The following is a 20,165-nucleotide window of genomic DNA, read 5'->3' as shown; positions in this document are numbered from 1 at the left end:
AAGTGACCCTGATTTAAGAGGATACTCTGGTAGTGCATATCCTTGATAAGCATTGCCTGATGTCAAGTCTGTGGAGCAACAAGCAGAAAAAAATATTAAAATTTACTAAAAAACTCCCAAAACTCTTAGAAAGGAATTAATGGAAAATAATGTGTGTGTTCCTTGCTGTGTCATTTATAAGGATTTGGACTGGAAAAGGAGTCAGAGACTGTCACATGTGAAATGTCACAGCTGGTAAAACCTGAAGCTGATATTTCCAAAGAGCTGAGTAATTCACCAAGTGCTTTCCATTTCAGAATGTGAGTTAGTGAAATCACACGCTCTTTGGCATTAGTTCCCGGTGCATGAAGAAACCTCTGTTCTTTATGGCACATTAACATACATGAACAACTGGGCTGAGAAAGAGGATTAAGTGTAGGGTTTTATAAATTTTATTACAAATTTTGTTACACCTAGGCCCTTTAACTGACAAACGCTTTGCACCATGAGTTCTGCATAATTGCATGATGGGTTTTGTCAAGGGCTGGTGCAGAAATACCCCTATATTTTCCTGGAACAGTTTCAAAAGTTTTTCGTCCCCCTTTTCATCAGTTATCTGAAAAAGTATCTCCACAGTTTGAAATTGCTCTTTTGTTGAATTACCTCGCCTTTATTTTCCTCATGACGTCACCCCTTTGTATTTACTGTTGTTGGTGAAATCATTGCTGTATTTTTCAGTTAAAATCTAGAGGATATCTTACTGAAAATCCCATTTTTCTGGGAGAATATGTTTTGATAAAAAAATCATTGATCAACTTCAGTTTTTATGTCTTTCTTTAAAGCATCCAGTATTGACTGGCTACTCATGCATACATCATGCTTGGCTCAGTAGAAAAATAACTATAGCAAAAACCTATGTTCCTTCATAATGGAAGGGTTGGCTGTTCCAGCCAACCTGGAATTCCAGTCAATTCAGTTGACTGGAACTGAAATTCCAGTCAAATTTCAGTTGAAAATTTTTAAATATGTTTTTGAAAATAGGAGTTTGATTATGGGTCAGAGGCAGAAAGCAAGAATGGCCAGCTCAAACAACAGTTTTCTTATCAAGGAAGAGGGTAAGTCACCCTCCGTCTTATAAAAACTACAGTTCTTTCTTCTTCCCTTGGTCAAATATTGATAGTAAATCCAGGATCACTGTACAGCTGTGAAAAACTACATCCACTTTATAGAAGATCTTTTACCAGTGGTGCTTTCTGATTTGATAAGGCTGAAATTATTTAGGGATGAGCGAGTAGAGGGAATGATTATCAAAAAGGAAATCTGCAAGCAGTTCAGTATTTCTCACCATACTTTTTTTTCACTCTTCTAGGAAATACAGTTGTAGCAACAGATATTGATTGAGCTTTTGACACAACTTCTAGTTTGCCGCTAGACTGAATGTTGTGGGTTTCTTGATATCTAGTGGTGCTTATCTTTCCACAATAAGGTTCAGTTTCATTTGGCAAAAGGTAGCACTTCAACTAGGCTGAACTTTGGTATGTATCAAAATGTAAGGCCTGAGGGGCTTTTTGCATGTTTATGTTGCTTTTGCAAACATACACAATGCTAACTGTGCAAAATGTTCCTTCTGCCTGAGGCTGGACAGGAAACTGCACCCTGTCTTCCTACGCTTCGCTATGCTAATCCACGTTTGTGATTGCCAAGTGTGATTACTGTTAAAATGTTGCACTGAAAAATCAAACTGCTAGCGAAGTCAATAGATCCAAAGGGAGAAATGGAAGTTTACAGAGAGGTCCCTGGTCTTATTAAAATACCAACGAGGAGTGCTAGGTTGAGTGTTAACAAAAGACATGTCTATCCCATGGCAACCTCCTGGCATCTGCATGAGCAGTCTTTCAAAAATCTTAAAAATCCACAAAAACAAAAATCAAACCAAAAAACTCTAGTTCTGTTAAAAAATATTTGCTATATCACAAATTAGCAGAGACTTCTTAGGTGTTTTCATACTCTGTAAAACCCAGCAAGGAAATGTGGCTTTCTCTGCAGCTGCTTTGTAGTTTTGTTACTCATGGAAGCCTGTAAATATTCTTTCTACTGATAAAGTTGACTGGAACTCTGTAAAGCTAAGCTGTGTTTCTTGGTTAGTGGACTCAGCAGCTGAACAACGTAGGTGAAACCAGAGGTGCTAATACATTTTTACTCCCTTACATTTCATGCATGATGCATTTTCTTTTTGACTCACCCTGGCAGACTGTTGCAGTCCCCAGCTCTTCTTGTGTTCCATGACAGGCAAGAATAAGAGTAAGCCATGTCCTCCTCACAGCACTGCCTTTAGAGCCATGACTTGCTATGTGCAATATTTTTAGCCATCTGAAGCTTTCTTTATTAACATAATAATATAAATCCTGGACTGTCTTGTAACTGTTGGTGAGTGGATTAATTATTTTAATATAAGTCTATTACAAAATCATCTTTCTTGAAAAATTTTTGAGTGAATGGACATGCAAATAATCTTCCCAGTGTGAAATAAAATGCCATGAAAGAAAACTGACAAACAGTTGAAATGTTCTCTTGACCATCTGAAATTTTGTGTGTCACCATTGTATTCATGACCTTTACTCTTCTTTTTCTTTTATGTTCTGTGAATGATTCATATTTTTCTCATTGCTGCCAAAAACTCAGTTCTCAGTGCCAGTTCCTAAGCTATCATCTAGTTTCAACTTACTTTTGCTCATGTATAAAATAAGCTTGAACTATTGAATATCCCTGTTTAATTTCTCACCCTAGGAAGTGGGTTAAAAATAGCTAACTGGTCTCATGCAGCTCCTAAAGAAGCAGGTTGGGACTTTAAGACTGTAATATGTTTAAATTGCTACTTTTTAATATTTTAACCTCTACTTACTCCCTGCTTGTCTTTGCCTTCTGTTCCCTTCAGAATACTTTAATTCTTTAGTTGTTTTTAATGTTCGCTTTCCTTCACAGTCAGCTGTGGAAAGGGAGCATGCATAGACAGTGACAAGGTATATTTGTTTGTGACACATGATATAAAATGTGCCGTCCACTTTTCAATATCCTATTTTTATGATGGTAATGTCTTGGGAAGAGCTGGTGAAAAATGGCCCTGGCTGGCTGAGAACCAGGATTTGATTGTGTAATAATTAGGCAGTTATTTCTCCTGGAAGTTATTTATTTTGCCCGTGTATATAGAAACTTCAGGGTTTCTAACCTAAGGTGTCTTTCACTTGAAATATCTCAGAGTCTGAACAAAAATAGAAGGGCAGATATTAAAAACAAATATGACAATCAAGTATGAAGCAGTTTATAGGGTTAAAACATCAAAATACAGTACATTTTCTGTTTGATTCCTGTCCAGCAATTTTTTTTTTTATTTCTTTGGTAGACAACTTGAAAGATAATCACTTGGTTTTTCTGCCTAGTAAAATTAAGGAGTAATACCTATCAAAGAATTGCTATGGAAGTTTCAAGAAATGCTTATTTCCACTAGAACTGCAAAATAAAATGAATCTCAGTGTTATTCTTTTTTGTCTAGGGGCTGTTCTTTAAATACTGTCTATTTTGCCTTTTTTTCCCCCTGTGAATACTCATGGCAGATGGCTGGAAATGTGTATTTTGTTTGATCAGAGTAATACCATAGCTACTATCACACATTTTGAACATTCAGTTGAAAGTCTTGTGCCATGTCTACAGTTTACATGTGCACACAACTCCAGATTCCTGTGTTATGTGATGGATGTCTGAGGTATGGTACTTTAGGAAGTTAAACACAGAAGGAAGACAGAACAGGTACACCAATATGCAAATTATTTACAGTTTTTTCTCTCTTAGGGCTTTTGGGTTTTTTTCCAGTCTAATAAAACCACTGTTTAAATCCTTTATGTCACACTTCTTCTTAAAAAATGTTTGATTTTTAAATGTTCTAGTTATCTTGCCTTGAGACGAGCCACAAGATATCTTATTTTTCATATTAAGGCAAAACCATGCAAAATGAATACAAATCCTGAAGCTGTATGTGAATGTCAATGCTGCGGAATGCCAGAAGTCTGTTGGCAATTTGTGTGAAAATGTCCCAGCTGTGAGCTTGCTGGCTCAGGTGCTTCCAGCTGTGCTGCTGCTGCTGTGGCATGAAGTGCAGTGCAAGCTGCAAGCTCTCCAAAGCTGTGTAAATACTTAACTCAAAGCTGCACTGTGCCTTGGTGCTGTGTCTGCATGGCTTCCACCCAATGCAGACACTGCAGAGCTGGTTTTCCAGTTTCTACATTAGTTGCAGTCCTAATTTTTTATTACTTTGTAGACTTATTACTGTAAGGCTTTGTACACTACATGTAGTCAGTACAAGCTCAAACAGGGAACATCAATTATTGTTCATTATATCTGTTGGTTTGGGTTTGCTTTTGCTCGTGTTTTAGACAGCTAATTCCTTATAAAATAAGATGCTGTGGCAGGTTGTCTCTGTTTTACAAGGTTAAAGTTAAAAATAGTCATCATGAGATAACTGAAATGAGATCCTTCAAACATGAAAAAGAAAAAAAAGATCCATTTACTTCTCTGAAACTATGATGTCTTGGTACCACTTTGCTACTATTTTCTCCTCACCAGTGGTGAAGGATCAGAACATCACTGTGGGAAAGGATGAACTATTTCTGTAACATATTTTTTTTTCCTACTTTGATCACTTAGTATTTTCTCAATACCTGTTATTAAAACAAAAAACTAGGAAAGATTGAGATGATTCAGTCACTGTGCATTCCTGCTAAACCTTACTCGGTGGAGATGACTGTCTTTTACTGGGTTCTGTGAAACTCTGATTTTCAAATGGCATGGATAAAATGACCAATTTCTCTTTTGTCAAAAGTTTTGTTGTCTTTAGACCTGCTTAATAGTGTTTTGGTTTTTTCCTCTTTGGCCTTCAGTATAGAGACTGCTAGGAATGTGGGTAAAAGGAAAGACCCTTTCTGTCTCTATCCATCCTGCATCTTTCTTTAAGGAAGGAAAACATGTTCATCTCAATTGTTATGCTTTTGTTTTTGTTTCCTCTAATAATGTCCAGTAAGCAGGCTGTACTTATTCATTTTCTGAAAAAAAAATGTTTTCTTGATTGATCCCTATATCTGGCTGTGAGGTACAAAAGAAAGTATTTCAGTTAACATCTACCTAACCATTTCAATTTAGATTTGGAGTGTACATTACATTTTGGAAATACTTATTCACCATCATCCTATTTTAAGCTCATCTTAAAATAAAACTGCAGATGCTGTGTTACCAAACACTCTTTTTCTTCAAATTTGCATGGTTCTGATGGTGCTTTTCTTTCATATTTGACATATTCTCAGTGAGCAACCTTTCTGTGATGTTCCTTCCTATGCCATCTTTAATGTTCATTTTCTAGTTCCATGTAAATATTGTTACCTACATTCTGTAAACTTTGGGATTTAGTGGGATCTTGTAAAAAATAAATGCTCTAGATGTGCTAATGGTACCTAGTATTTCTGTAGCAGCACAAAATAAGAAGTAATGTGTATGAGGTGGCTTATGATAATGATTTTTCATGCTCTTCCTCTCTTTATTTTGTTTTTTCTGTCTCCCTTGGTGGTCTCTGGTGCCTTCTGTTATGGCTTACTAAAATTTAGGATCTATAGGTGCAATGTTACTAACAGCTCCTAATATAGTCTACTTTCGCTTTTATACAATTTTTTCATTACATTTATTTTAGCTCTTGCTCCCTAACTTTTCATACTACTTTTCTGTGAACTTTATTTGCGTCCTCCACAATTTCAGTTTTTAGTAAAACAATTGTTGATTATCATTACATAATTGTTGATAAGAGAATATCTTTTGTTTTAATCCAGCGCAGACCTTTCTCTTGACTAATTGAAGGCTGTTCCCCTAAAAAATCTTCTGCAGTGAGAAGGCTCCAGCTGCCCCATTTCTAATTCTGAAATTGAGATAGTGTCTTCACCCATTAATTACAAACCTCATTTCAAAACAAACTGTTTATGCCAGATCAGATGATGTTTATCAGGAGTGTTTCTGTGTCTACTGTTCTACATAGTTAAAAGAGAGACTCCATTGCCCCTAAGAACTGACCTCAGGAAGATCTTAGTAGGAAGAAAAAAATCAAAATAATATTAATGCATGGCAACTTCATTTAGATGGCAAATAAATGTACTCATGGACTCCTCTTTGCACAGCCTTAGTCTGGCAGCAGAAGAAAGGGACAAATGAAGGGGAGCAGCAGTACCTCACCCATACCAGGCTCTGGAGGTGGCTGGGCATGACAGTAAGAGGTGATTTCATATGAAACTGCTCCCCATGCCAACCATTAATTTTGCTTTCCTCAATGAATTCCTCGGTGCTCATTAGTCTTGAGCAAATTTAAAATCTAGATTCCTGGTTCAGAATTGTTGAGGAGCACACCAGGGATTGGTGCCAGCAGAAAGCATGAACATGGAGCAGAATACAGTCCAAGGCCAGTCCACTTGGATACTCCTGAAGCCAGCAGCTGAAGATGAGGTATTAGCAGCCCACTGGAGACTGAGGACATAATAGTCTCAATCCAGGGAAAGAAAGGGAAGGGAAGTGACAAAGCTGAGGTAGAAAAAGCAGTATATCCTTCCTGCTAAAGGTTTATGGGAATAATTAAGACTCTTTTCAGTACCAGGACCTGGTTTTGAGAACAGCCTTAATGAAGCTGCTTAATAAGAAGAAATGAGGAGCTGTATCTAAATACAAATAGAAATTACATGAAAAATAGCTACTGAAGTCTCATAACTCACGTAGCTGAAATTCTGTCAAAGAGATTTCCCTGGCATGACAATGGAGCTCTTACTAACACACCTACCCAGTCTGACCATCTGAATTCTGCTGAATTAATACTGATGCACACCAGGATAGTGATGTGAGAGGGATGCCTGCTTGAGGCTTCTCCAGAGCAACCTTTGTTATGTTGAGGGAGTATTACAGCCATAAGTTTGTGGAGGATTTGGAGGAGGAGCCATTTTTTATCTTAAGATCACTGCAGTTTCTCTTAGTGTCTCTTTGATTCTTACTCATCCCGAACAAGGTGAATGCAATGACAGATGATATCTCCCTGATTTTTTCTCTTGTGATCACCATACTAGCAATCAGTCACTGCTGTTTGCCCTCTGTTCTTCACGTTTCTATTTGACTATCCACATTATTAATTCCCATCTGGCTGGCTTTTGGTCAGCTCCTTTTTTCTTTCTGCACTGATACCCTCCAAGCCTGTGTTGAAAAATGACACTGATGCTGTCATGAGACATTTTCTTTCTGCAGACTTTGGCCATCCTCTTAGAAAAAAATAAAATGTTGGCTCATCGTAAGTCCCCAGTGACCTTCTGTGGGTTCCCCAAATATCCTGTCTTTTTGCACAACAATTATTTAGAATAAGACCCCTCCTCATGCAATTTATTGATACATTTTTTCTTACAAAGTTCAGATGGAAAGACTATCCAGGATAGGGTGGGTCATTCTCTTAAAGACTTTTTAATCCTCCAAATAATTCAACTCCACCAGTGCATTGCCATCACCCTGGATTGCTTTCTCCATCACAACAATTATGTCCTTCCTATTTGCTTCCTTCAAAGTGACAGTTTTCCAAGTCTCTGAACTTGAAAATGAGACCAATACTTCCAATACAATTCTGCCTGTTCCTTTAGAAAGATCTCTATAAGTGTTTTCATCACAATGAACAAAGGAATTTCTTGTAAACAGTGGTGCAGAGTCACAGTACATTCATGCCTTCATCATACGTGGTCTGTTTTTTAAACCACAGTGCATCACACTAAAGCATCCTTAAAGAAACTTGGTTCAGTGTTTTCAGTCATTAATTTTGACAGCCTGCTCTAAAAAGTTGGATTTTAAAATCTCTCAGTTGTGTTTCTTTGACTGTTTAGTAGCCTATATTTAGGGAAGATTTTTAGCAACTGTTTTGGCAGCCAAGGAAATGAGAGTGGAGAGAGAGACTCTGAAGAGCAGCATGGAGCTGTCACTGGGAGGAGGTGATTGGGTCTTCTGATCTGTGGCTACTCTTCAGGGGAGCTCTGTGTGTTGTTCTGAGCATCTGTTTCAGTATTGATTTCTATTGAGTGTTTTTTCTGTAGCCTGTTATTACTTCTCCATTAAGCATACTAACAAAGCTCCCAGTTATACAGTGAGAGCAAAGTTGAATCCTAAATTAAATAATTAAGAATCCTAAATTAAATTATTAAATGCGGTTTGATGTTCAGGATATTGTCTTGAAAGCTTTGGTTGGAAGATATTTTTTCCTCTCCAGGAAGATATATTGCACCTCTTACTATTACTCCAGAGTACTAGAGTAAGTGTACTAGTACACTTACTCTATTACTCCAGAGTACTAGAATTATCTATTTATTACTTACATGAGAAAAATGGCTCTTCAGACAATTGGTCACTTACATCTGTGAACGCCAGAAATGGACTCATGAATGTCAACATGCTCTAATTATGTGCTGCTGGTAGTGAAACACATCATGATTCAGTTTGATGTAGCAAATTAGAAACCCAAAGCTGGTAAAAATGACAAAGATAGTTATGAACTATTTCATTTAGAGAGTCTCTTTCTCATCCTATTTCCCAGCTTTTAGGGAAAAGAAAATTGCAATGACTGCAATAAAAACCAAAACCAAACAAACCAAAAACCCACAAACCCTCTCACACCTCAACCCAGAGACTGCAGAATTTGAAAATATTAAAAAGGACATACTTTGCATGTGTCTCAAATTTGTGACAGAGAGAATGCAGATCCATAAAAAAGCCTTTGCATTTACATCTCGCTACATTAATTATCAAAAGTGGTTATATACCTGCTCTTAATTATATTTGAATACCCACACATATATATGTTAACAGTGCTAAACAGATTTCTAAGACCTAACAGTGTCTGTGGGGACACATTGTGCTGACCGTTCAGAGAGCCCAATCCAATAAGTCATTATAAGACGTACTTGGATCATCATGTAAAATGCTGCTGACAAAGGATAAGATGGAGAAAGTATCCTCTATGTTAAATAAGGTGGGATAATTTGGAGAGATCATCTGCTGTGTTGGAAACTCTGGTTCCTTTACCTCTTGATCCTCTGAGGTCAAGAGGACCATCTGGTTTAAAGCCAGGTGTCCCATAAATGCCCTAGTTACTGAGTTCTAGTGATTGCAGTTGTCCTAGCTGGGTTTTGCAAGGAGCCATGGTTCCTTCAGTCCCTGTTTCCTCCTCCCATGATTTATAGGAAATGGTTGGGCACTTAGCTCTTGAAAAAATAAGGACTCTTCAGTAAAAGTAGGTGCTTTCTTATTTTAAGGAACTAGATACCAAAGACTCTGAAAGAGGGCATGCTAAGTCATAAGCTTCATGTTTGCTAATTTCACTGTCTCTGCACACACTGTTTTCTGTGGACCTTTTTATGTTCAGTCCCCTTTTTGCAGCATGGCTGCAGCTTCCACCAGACAGAAGATACCTGGGTCCCTGATAGCATAATGCTTAGTGTAAATGCAATTTTCTGTGTAAACTTCAGTCTTCATAACTGAGCAGCTACTGATCATGACAATTCTTCTCTTTTTAGAAGGGACACCTATGAAAGTTCTTCCCTTTGAAAACGCCTACCACTTCTGACCTCATGAATCCATTTGAACTATGCCCATTGTATGTCATATTTGACCATTTAAGAGGGATGTATTGAAGGCTTTGCAATAGCATTTAGAAAGTCCTCAGGCTCACCAGCACTTACATCTGGAAAACACAGGGCAGTTTTCAGGCCCTGGGGTATAAACTGCTATGATACCTCAAGGGTTTAGTATAGTCCCTGGCAGTATAGACTACAGCATTGGAACTGAAGATTAGATCATTCTGTCTGACAAGAGTTTGGGCACTTGTAATCAACCCCAACAGTGCTATTCTCTAAAGGCAGACAACTGAAATGTGCTAAAATATTGCGGAAATAAAAATGTATCAGAAATGAACACTGAAATCAATATTTAAGGCACTGTAAAAGTGAATTCTGATAAATTTCTTCCTGATGGGTCATTCAGGTACAGCTTTTAATTGCTCTTTGCAGAATGTTCATTTTGACCTTGTCACATTTTCTGCTCCTTTAATGTGCCCTTTTTTACATTTTCTTTTTTAAAATTATTGTCTGTAGCATGTCTGTTGGTCATTCTCTAACTTTAGTTCATATGTAGAGTCGTTAAGTAATTTCAATTGTCTTTGAGTTTTTCTTTCCTAATTCAGCAGACAAAGAAATAGTGTAATTTCTCAGTTTCTTCCAACTCTGTTTTCACTCAGATGATGAGGATAGAAAGCAGCAAGGTTTTCCTGGTGTGAAAGCATGTTCATTAAATTACATTACACTTCTAAGTTATATTACCACTTTCAGTAGTACTGTATGAATGATTGTGATTGTGGGATCTTTATGCATAAATGCTTTAAGCATTTTGAAACCATGATTATGTTTCTGTCCTAGAACATCATAAACATCTAAACATAAGATTCAGTGGCTGATGGATAAATGACTGCATGGATTTAATGTGAATTGATCTTAAAAACAGGCAGAGATTATATTTATTTTTCTGTGCAAGAATCTGGGTAAAATCTGTGTGACATTGATCATAGTATTCAAGAGAAACAATTTCCCATAGAGTGTTAAGGGAAAGTGACTTATTTTGTGTTCCATATACAGTGAAATTTTTTTCCATGAGACACCAGAAGGCACAAAGGAGTATAAAACAGCACTACCAAGACATGCTTTGCTTAACTGGAGCAGGAAGAATTATTAACATCTTTTGATTCTCTTTGAGGCAATCATATTTCTGCAAAAAAGGAAACATAAGTGAATGTCGTGGTTTGACATGGAAGTGATTTTTTTTTCTTCAGGAAGTTGGGTCAAACCAATCAGTGGTCAAGTTTGGATATTGGCACCTGAAGTGACCACTGAAGATAGGGATACGCCTCTGAGAACACAGGGGGTTAAAAGCAAGAACTCCCAAGAGCTCGCTTTTTTTGGTTCCGGTCAAGGTGCTGTGCAGACCTCCCCTGCCCAGCCATGGGGCTGGGTGGGGGAGGGGAAGCCATGAGGCCTGGTCGAGGTGAGCCGAGGGGTAGAAGGACTGGAACCGAGCCAGCTCCTGTGGACGGAAGGGTGGAGAGAAGCGGAGATGTCTTTGTCATTCCCCCCCCCCAGAGGGAAGAGATAGAGAGTCCGGACGGCACCTGTAACTTTGCCGGCGCGGAGGAGAAGGAGGGGGGGGAAGGCGCCCAGCCTTGGCCTTGGGGATCGGCTGCTGGGCAGAGATATCAGCCGTCCAAGGAGTCTGAGCTTTTAACCCTTTCCTGAGAAACGAAGGCTTTGTAAAATATTACTCCTCCTTGATTTGAAGTAGAAGAGAGACAGTCTGGGATCCGAGATGATGGAAAAAGAAATTCTCGAGTTGGAAGGAGATGATGGAGTGGCTTGTGGCTGGACTTCTCTTGTTAGCCGTAGACTGAACCAAATTCTCCTAACAGAAGCTGCACTTAGGGTGGTGCGTTGGTGTGCCAGGAGACCTGTTTCAGTGATCACCAGCAGAGGAGTAAAGAGAAGGTGTGGAGAAGCCCTTTATCTTCAAGGAAAAAGAAGAGGAGCAGAAGACCTCTGTTCTTGGACCCTCAGCCCCAGGGGAAAATGGGGGGGACTGTAGTCCCAAAATGAGAAACTGAACTGTTGTCTCTTTTGGTTCATGGCAAAGCATCCTTAAAGGAGCCCTATGAGCAGTCTGTCCATGCACGGTGGTGAGAGCACTGTGACATGGAAAGGAGAGTGTCACCATGGCAAATTTTCTTCGGGCGATTTCCATGTGTGACATGGAAACACAAGGGTGGCAATTGTGTTTCCTGGGGGGGGTCTGTGGCACAGGAGAGACTCCTGTCTCCCTTGAAAGACTGAGTATTCGAATATCTGAAGGGTGGCAACTTGATCAGGATCCTGGGTGGTGTCTCACTGTTGAGTTTGTTTAGGAATTAGGTGGGAGGAGGAGGGGTGTTTTGGAAAGTCTCCATCCAGGATTTAGTGTTTGTAGTTTTTTTCTAGTAGTAGTAGTTTAATAAAGTTCTTTTTTTGTTACTAAGATGGGCCTGCTCTGCTCTGTTCCTGATCACATCTCACAGCAATTATTTAAAAAAGTATATTTTCATGGGGGCGCTGGCATCGTGCCAGTGTCAAACCATGACAGTGAACAGTTACTTGCCCAAATCAAGAAACCTGGATTAGGAAAATTAACAGTTCAATCTAGCATATCAAAAATACTGGACCAAATAATATATACTGCAGGAACAAGCAGCATAAACTAGCAACTGACAAAATTTTATGGGGTAAGGCCCTGGAGGAATGCATGCTGGCAAAACTCACTCAACTAATCACTGGTAAGCCCAAGTGCATTATGTTTTGACTTGAAAGGCTTGATTAAGGAGTTAAACATGAGTAAAATTTCAAGTATTTGAGTTGTCATTACCCTACCCTAAATAGGTTTATAGATCTCAACTGTGGCAGTAAATAGTTTGCCGTAGTTCATGTCACCAGAGGACAGAAGGAAAAATGACGCACCACAGCTATGGTCACGATGAAGAGACTAATTTATTTCTCTGACTCCAATCATTTATAGTTCTCAAAAGGTGCCACCTCTCCGACGACACTGGACAAACTACCAGTCTATCAAATTTCTCCGCCTCCATGAAAGAATGGAAAACAATAGGTTGTTTACAGAAAGTTGTGTGAGACAGTTTTCTACAAGAATGTAAACTCAGAAGGCTTTAGAAAATCCTAAGAAATCAGGGCGAAAAGTTCAGGCTATATTTATCATAGATCCATAGAATTTAATGATAGAAGGAAGCACTGGATCACACTGGCTGATGTCCAGTATACCCTATTTCCCAGATCTGTGGGTCTGTGTTGCCCATGGTATAGATGCTTTTGCATGCACAATAAATCCACTCCAGTGGTCCCACCTTCTGCACGACAATCAGGGGTATATCTTGTGCAATAGTTTTTTCAGACTTACTGAAATCAGGTACTGGAGCTCTTTTTGCAATGTGGTCCCCAGAAGCCCATGCTGTAAAATGACCCTTTGGTGCACCTCATTCTTTTTTGTTACCTACTCTCTCTCTTGATCTGAATAATCCTTGTCTGAGGAAATTTACACTTGACTAGTATATGGTTTTTCAAAGAGGACACATTAGGCAAAAGCTGTGTCTAATTTCTATTATTATTTTTTCTAATATCATATTCTGAACACTAGTATACTTTTTTCCTTTTAGTGTCAGACCTGCATTAGTATTCACTAATTTTTCTACAATAAACACAGTTGTACTACATGCACATTGGCTTTCATTTCTCACCTGTGATGAAGCAACAGCTTGAATTATTTAAAACCCTTTTTTCCCCAACTACAGACTGATTTTGTGGCTCTTGATCATCTTCAGTTCTCAAAGCTCTTTTTAAAAAAAACACAAATATTGACAGTGGTTGTGTATTCTGAATTAGTTTACTGCTAGTTTCACTAAAGTCACAGTCAGATGTAATTTCAGCTTGCTACTGCTGATCACAGCTTTCCTCTTTATCACTCCTTATGGCATAGCATGACACTGGGAGTTACTGCTGGGCCTTTTGTGCTTTCCCATGAGGGCTGTCTGATGTTTCTTGTTAGCCAGATGACTTGGTGTGAAAATGTGTCTTGTTTGAATGGCCTGTTCTGATGTGGGACTGTTTGCTCTGTGTGATGGACCCTTCTTCATTTTGCGTTCCCTTACATGGAAAAAGCAGCTCTTCCAGACAACACTACCAGCCAGCTCCCATCCAGTGAACACTCCCTATACACTGTACTGATCTGATCAGGTGAAGTATGGGCAAAGGGACCTCCCAGGCACTAGCAACCATGCCCTCACCTACCTGCCCTACACCACACAAATATATCTGTTGTCTTTTCTCCCTTTGCTGGTTTTTGTTTCCTCTGAATTTATTACAGCAGTCCAGGTCCTCACTAAAAAATTAATAGTGTGAAGCAAGGTCATTTTGCAGTCTTTTCCTGTCAGTTCTCTAAAGAAAAGAAAGTTCCCTACTAGTCTATGAGATTTCTATAAATCTCTGTCTCTTGTTAGATATTTCTCAGTTAGCTCTTTCTTATTTTTCCTGATGAAGTATGCATAAAATTATACCGTGTAGCACTGACTCTTTGATTATTATGTCACAGGACACTAAATAAAATGCCTTGCAGAGTTCTGTGTTTATGAGCTCTCCACTCCCCAATTTTTATCTCCTAAAAGTACAAAATGAGACCTGGGAAGGACTATATTCTATTAAAAAAAATCATAACTCTTATTTTTCAAGGCTCTACAGTGTCCTCTCCTTTCTTGCTCTGGCATCAATGTCATATTCAATGGCCCATTGAAGCGTAACTCATTCTGTCTTTTTTGACTTTAACTATGCAAAGGGCAAATTTATTTTTCCTCTGTATACTGTGGAATGATGGATTTACCCTTTCATCTTAATATTTTCAGATAATTTCTTTTATTTTGCTGGAAAATGAATAAAAGTGAGGCAGAGATAGGAGATGGGATAAGGAATGTAACCTTCTGCCAGGAAGCTTGAACTCCTTTGTACATGTTACTGGAGAATTGCTGCAGCTGCTTTGCTGTGGGTGAGCAGCATAGCAAGTGCCGTAATGTTTCAGAAAGATCCTGTGCTCATTTCTGCTGCTTGATGTGCAATGGGCAGCTTTTAGGAGAATCAGTGCAGAAACTATTTTCAGGTGCATGAGAGGGCAGTGTTTGTCTCATCCTGCTGTGAAATGTTATGATGTAAAATCAATGTAGCTTGCCATTGAGCAGTCCCATAACAATTACTGGCTTCATAACATATTTTTCTCTGCAGTGTCTGAGACATATGTTACAGTACAGGCAGGTGGCCATTTCCATAAGCAGATAAGTATCCAATCAGAGCAAAAGGTACCCTCCTTGAAGCAGACAAGTAGCTTCTTCCCACAGAAAGGCCAGCAGGAAACAGCTTCACAGTCTGCAGCTGTTGAGAGTATCAGCAGTAGAATGTTCAAATGACAAAAGGGCACATGATGATCTTTACCTCAGTAGGATCCTCTGTAGTTCCTACTACACAGTTTTTTTTTTTATCATGTGATCTCTGCCACATTTTGATAGTGTATAAAAACTGGATGAGCAAATGGCTTACTTTTTGTCTATTTTTCTAGTCAGGAGAAGCTGAATAAATTTGAATGTAATTGAGAACCTTTATAGAAATTCCCCTCTGTGAAGGACAATTCTGCACCAATACCTCTGTTAAACATCTCTGTCAGCTAATTCTTAATCAATAGTGTGTGCATAAAGGGGGATTTGGCCTTTATGAAAACACATTAAATTTCCATTTGAAGTAAGTGCAATACATCAAGCATCTTCTTATGCCACCTTTTCCCACTTGGATCGTGGTATTGTACTTTGTAGTGAAAGGAGATAAAACATTTCTTTTGAGCACTAGTTTGTATTTGAGCTCCAGATTAATATTCAGGCCTGTCCTGTTAAAAAGTGTGGGAATTGTAAAGCAACTGTGGCAAGATCAGCATTGGGGAAGAGTCACAACAGGACTGAGAGATATGGCTCATTATCCCAGCACAGCAAAAAATCCCTTCTCCAGCCTTTGTGAGGCAGAAAGAGAAGGGGAAGTGATGATCCCTCTGGAATCTGGTTACTAACACTTATCTGAACTGTATGAGCTCCTTTAAAGAGAAGAACTTGCCTCAGAGGAACTTGCTCCCCAGGAGTGAGATGATGATGAAATGCACTGAAGCTCTTTGGAAAATTCTTTTTGTATAAGGTCTCATTTACACAGCAGACAGAATCTGTACCTGATTGAGGGTCAGCAACTCACTGGCAAGCCATGCTGGATTCTGTCTGGCTGCATCTGCAAGCATGAGCAGATGCAATCTCCCACTACTGCTGCATCAGAATAGACACCTGAGCCTCATTACTGAAAGGTGACAAGATGCTGGCCATGGCTTGGACCTTTCAGTCTCCATCTAGTACACATTTTTGTTGGCATAAGTTGCTAGACATGTGTCACACTTTTGTAAGCTTTATTAAAAAGGAAAACTATTTTGTAAATAATTTATCAGGCCTGATTCCATTGTGCATGATATTTACATGAAGGCAGAAAGGTATTTTCCCTTCGTAAAGAAAAGGCATGAAGCCTGTTCCACTGTCTGTGTAGGAATGAAATATGCAAAAAATTTACAGCAAAATAAACCAGTCTTATGATCTTGAATCAAATAAGCATAACCCAATAGTTTAATGAGTTGTTGTTGTGATATTTACATCAATAAAACATGAACCTTGCTAATTTTGCAAACTTATGAAAAGTGCTTTTCTGATATAAGACAATCATAGATATGAATTGAGGTTTGAAATTCCTCTGTTGTCTGTGTACATGGTTGCTATTGCTTGTTTTGGCAAGAGAGATGGAGGTGGTCCAAGGACTGGGATATATGTTCTGGATCATTGACTACATTTCAGAGATATTTGTCCATAACTAAATATTGCGCTTGACTTCCTTACTTACAGAAAAATAAGAAATGTTGCTCCTCTGGGAGCAACTCCTTCCACTCACTCAAATACGGCTTTGTTAGAGATAATGGTCTTATTGCTTGGCCATGAAATAGGGTAGCACAAGAGTGTCTGCTACTCAGTCCACATCCACAGGCAAATGGAAAGGGTGGAGTGGGACAAAGAATGTGGAGCTTGTGCTCTGGCCATACCAAGCATTGGTTTTTAGTTGGCGGACTAGGCATTGGGAAGTTAAACATATTTTTCAGGTATATCACATTTTTTTGTGATTATCACAACACCCTTATTTTCCTAATGTGGTGTAATTCTGATGTAAATAGTTAAAATTGTCCGAGGCAACTATCATGTGTGCAACCTACACCACTAACAGAGGAGTGGCCAAAACTTTTGTAGGTGATGGTGATAAGAGGCTGAGACAGAAGAACCACTTTTACAAGCACCATTATTTGGAAGAGGATGACTATCCACTAAGATTGACCTTGGACTTGTGTCACAGGCTCAACTTTTCCTTTCTTCTTTTCATAGACCCTGATTCTTCTACCATGTAGCTTATGATGGTGTTTAATTGTCCTTTCTGTGTAATTTGGAATATAAATTTTGTAAGTAGAGTATGCATAATCACTAGAAAGTGCGTTCTCTGTGCTGCTGTGCTGCACCAGATCATTTGTGTGTTATGGTTACCTTCCAAAACCACTTGTTGTCATAATTTAGGAACAGTACTCTCTGATTCCATGCCCTCACTGGGACTCTCCCAAACCAGATGCTGCTCACTCACTCCCTGCCCCTTCCTCTTCCCCTTCTTGCTCTGGGGATGGATTTGAGAGCTGGAGGCATGAAAGACAAAATCATGGGTTGAGATAAGAACAATTTACTGGAAACTGCAATGGGATAAGAAAATGAACAGTAACAGCAACAATTTTAATAATGAAAGAATAAGACAAAAAAATTATTTACACAGAAAGTAAAACAGTATAGGACTGTTTTGCCCACCACGCTTTTTCCTCTAACAAGAAACAAGAGAGAGAATCCCTTACTTCTGCCCTTGGTAAGTGACCTGACAAAGTACTGAATAACATAAGAGTCTGGCCATGTTCCCCTCCCGGCTACTGTAAAAACCTAACCCTGTCCTGGCTGAATCCAGGATAGTACTGAAATCTGAGCTTATCAGAAATAAAATTCAACTCTCCTTTATCTTGTCTTTGGAATGTTCTCTAGGACATACATGCCAGAAATCAGACTCTTGACAAAATTTCTATATAATTCTGAAAAAAATACAAGAAAAAACCTTTGATCTATATAATGAAGGCGCTTCAGATTTTTCATTTGGAGCAACAAGCATTTGTCATATTAAAATAAACCAACAAAGCAAAACCAAACACCAACCCAAACCAAAGCCCAGTAATCTGTACAAAGTCAATATCAGAAGAAAAGTTGGCTTGAGGAGCTAAGCTGTCAGTGCTGAGCTCAGTGATAGATACAGAAAAAGTATCTATTTAAACCTCCTACTCTTTGAACAGATGCTATTTACTTTGCAGGAGGACCTTTTCCAACCTTTTTTTTTATAGTCTCAGACTCTTTGGTTCTTCAATTAGAGCTCATCTGTTTAGAAACCACTCTAGCTATACTTCAGTGAATACTACACTGAAGCCTTCAAACAGTACTGTTGTTTGGCCCAAATGTATGATCAGTAATTCTTTCAGCTCTTCGTCCAGTGAGATCATAAAAGAAAGGATGACAGCAGTTCCAGAACTCCCTTGTACTGCCCCTGAATGTCTGTTCATCTGTTGTTCATTCTGCAACCTGTCCTTTTCAAGCCAACAGGCATTAATTCCTTGTAAAATCTGCCAATTTTAATTCGGATTTAAGATTTTTTTTTGTAAAAAAAATATTTCCCACCATATTTGGCATCACAGTGATTTCAAAAGTTGGATTCAAAATATGAGGGACTTGAGCCTCTCCAGAGAGGCAGAGCTTCTGTCTACATTGTTTTAAGAAAAAAACACTCAGCTCCTTCATCTGTCAGTCATTCTCTTCCAGGAGAAGAAAATACAGGCACTAACAACAAAATGAGATTGCCCTCTGAAAGCAAAAAGTAAAAACTTGAAGCTTTTTTATCTTTTCCTATGATCTTCCATTATCTGTCTCTTGCTGTCTGTAAGGATATAGTTCTAAAAGCAGGGAATTGGAAGAGCTTGTTTTTTTGTGCCAAACTTCCACTGCTGATGTAGAGAAAGTACAGAAAAAACAGAAAAAAACCCAGAAAAAAACCCCGAAAAACAGAAAAAAAGGGAAAAAAAAAGAAAACAGAGGAAAGGAAGATCATATATGCCTATATTTCCTGATTGACAACAGAGTTCAAAGTACCATTTTGGTAGCAACACCACTGAGGATTTTTCCCCACCTAGCTCAGATTTTAAGGGTACTCTAGTCCCTATGTTTAATACAATTTCTTTATTTCCAAAGATAACAATTGCAACAGTGAAACAGGCTCTACATTATCATCCTAAACTTAAATTATCATTCTAAAAATGACCATAGTAATTTATTGCTGGTGCAAATTATTTCCTTTTCAGTACTATCCATAGTAAATATACTGCTGAGCTTATCAAAGTGTAGAAGCAAAGTTTTTAGGGACAGAGATGATGAACATGCAATAAGTAAAGACACAGATCTTGAATCATGAGGACATACCCTGCAGCTTCTCCCAAGAACCCTTCATCTTTATCATCATGACATGAGTACACACTGTTCTGCTCTTACATTGCTCCCAATTGATCTCAAAGCTTTGCAAGAGGTGCCATCCATAGCTGGTACTACCCTGAAGACTGAAAAATCAATGATCAGAGGAAAAAGGGCCATCAATTACCAGCCCCTTTAGGTCCTGGAGACAAGTTAGTGATGTTGTTTTAGAGAAGACATCTTGAAGTAATTTTGAAATGACATCAGGTACTATCATTCCAGATGCTAAGAAAACTAAACAGCTTTCTCTAATGACAGCTGTTCCCAGGGACAAATAACTCCAAAGGCCAGACTAAAATAAGTAAAGTACTCCTCTATTTCAGTCCAACTGTGCCTAGCAAAATAACATTATGTAAATGCTGCTTACTGACAGAACAAAGCATCTGCCTTTGTGAACAGATTTCAGTCTCAAGCTAAATAATACAAGGCTTCATTTTCTGAAGGGTGTTTACATTTCCATGAGTAACACTGGAAGTTTATTGCTTACAATTTCTTATTTTTCCATATAATTTGCTATAATGATTGTGATGATAAAGGGTTCTTCAAAAATTCTGAAGAAAACTCAGTGCAGTTTTTCTCCTTTGAAGGCAGAATTCTTTTAAGCAGCTTAGCATATAGAATGCAAACTCCTAAGAAAAATATCTGCCCAAATATATCTTGGTCTTTTGGTGGACGTCCTTCAAATGTGAGAGCCAGACAACTACCTACATGTTTGCAGTGAAAACCGATTTGTTATGTTTTAAGAAAATAGTTTTCCTTTTAAGAAGCTGCCATCATTTACAAACGCAACTGATTTGTG

The sequence above is a fragment of the Anomalospiza imberbis genome, chromosome 1 (assembly GCF_031753505.1).
Source record: "Anomalospiza imberbis isolate Cuckoo-Finch-1a 21T00152 chromosome 1, ASM3175350v1, whole genome shotgun sequence".
NCBI classification, from domain to species: Eukaryota; Metazoa; Chordata; class Aves; order Passeriformes; family Viduidae; genus Anomalospiza; species Anomalospiza imberbis.
Note: the sequence above shows the minus strand (reverse complement) of the source record.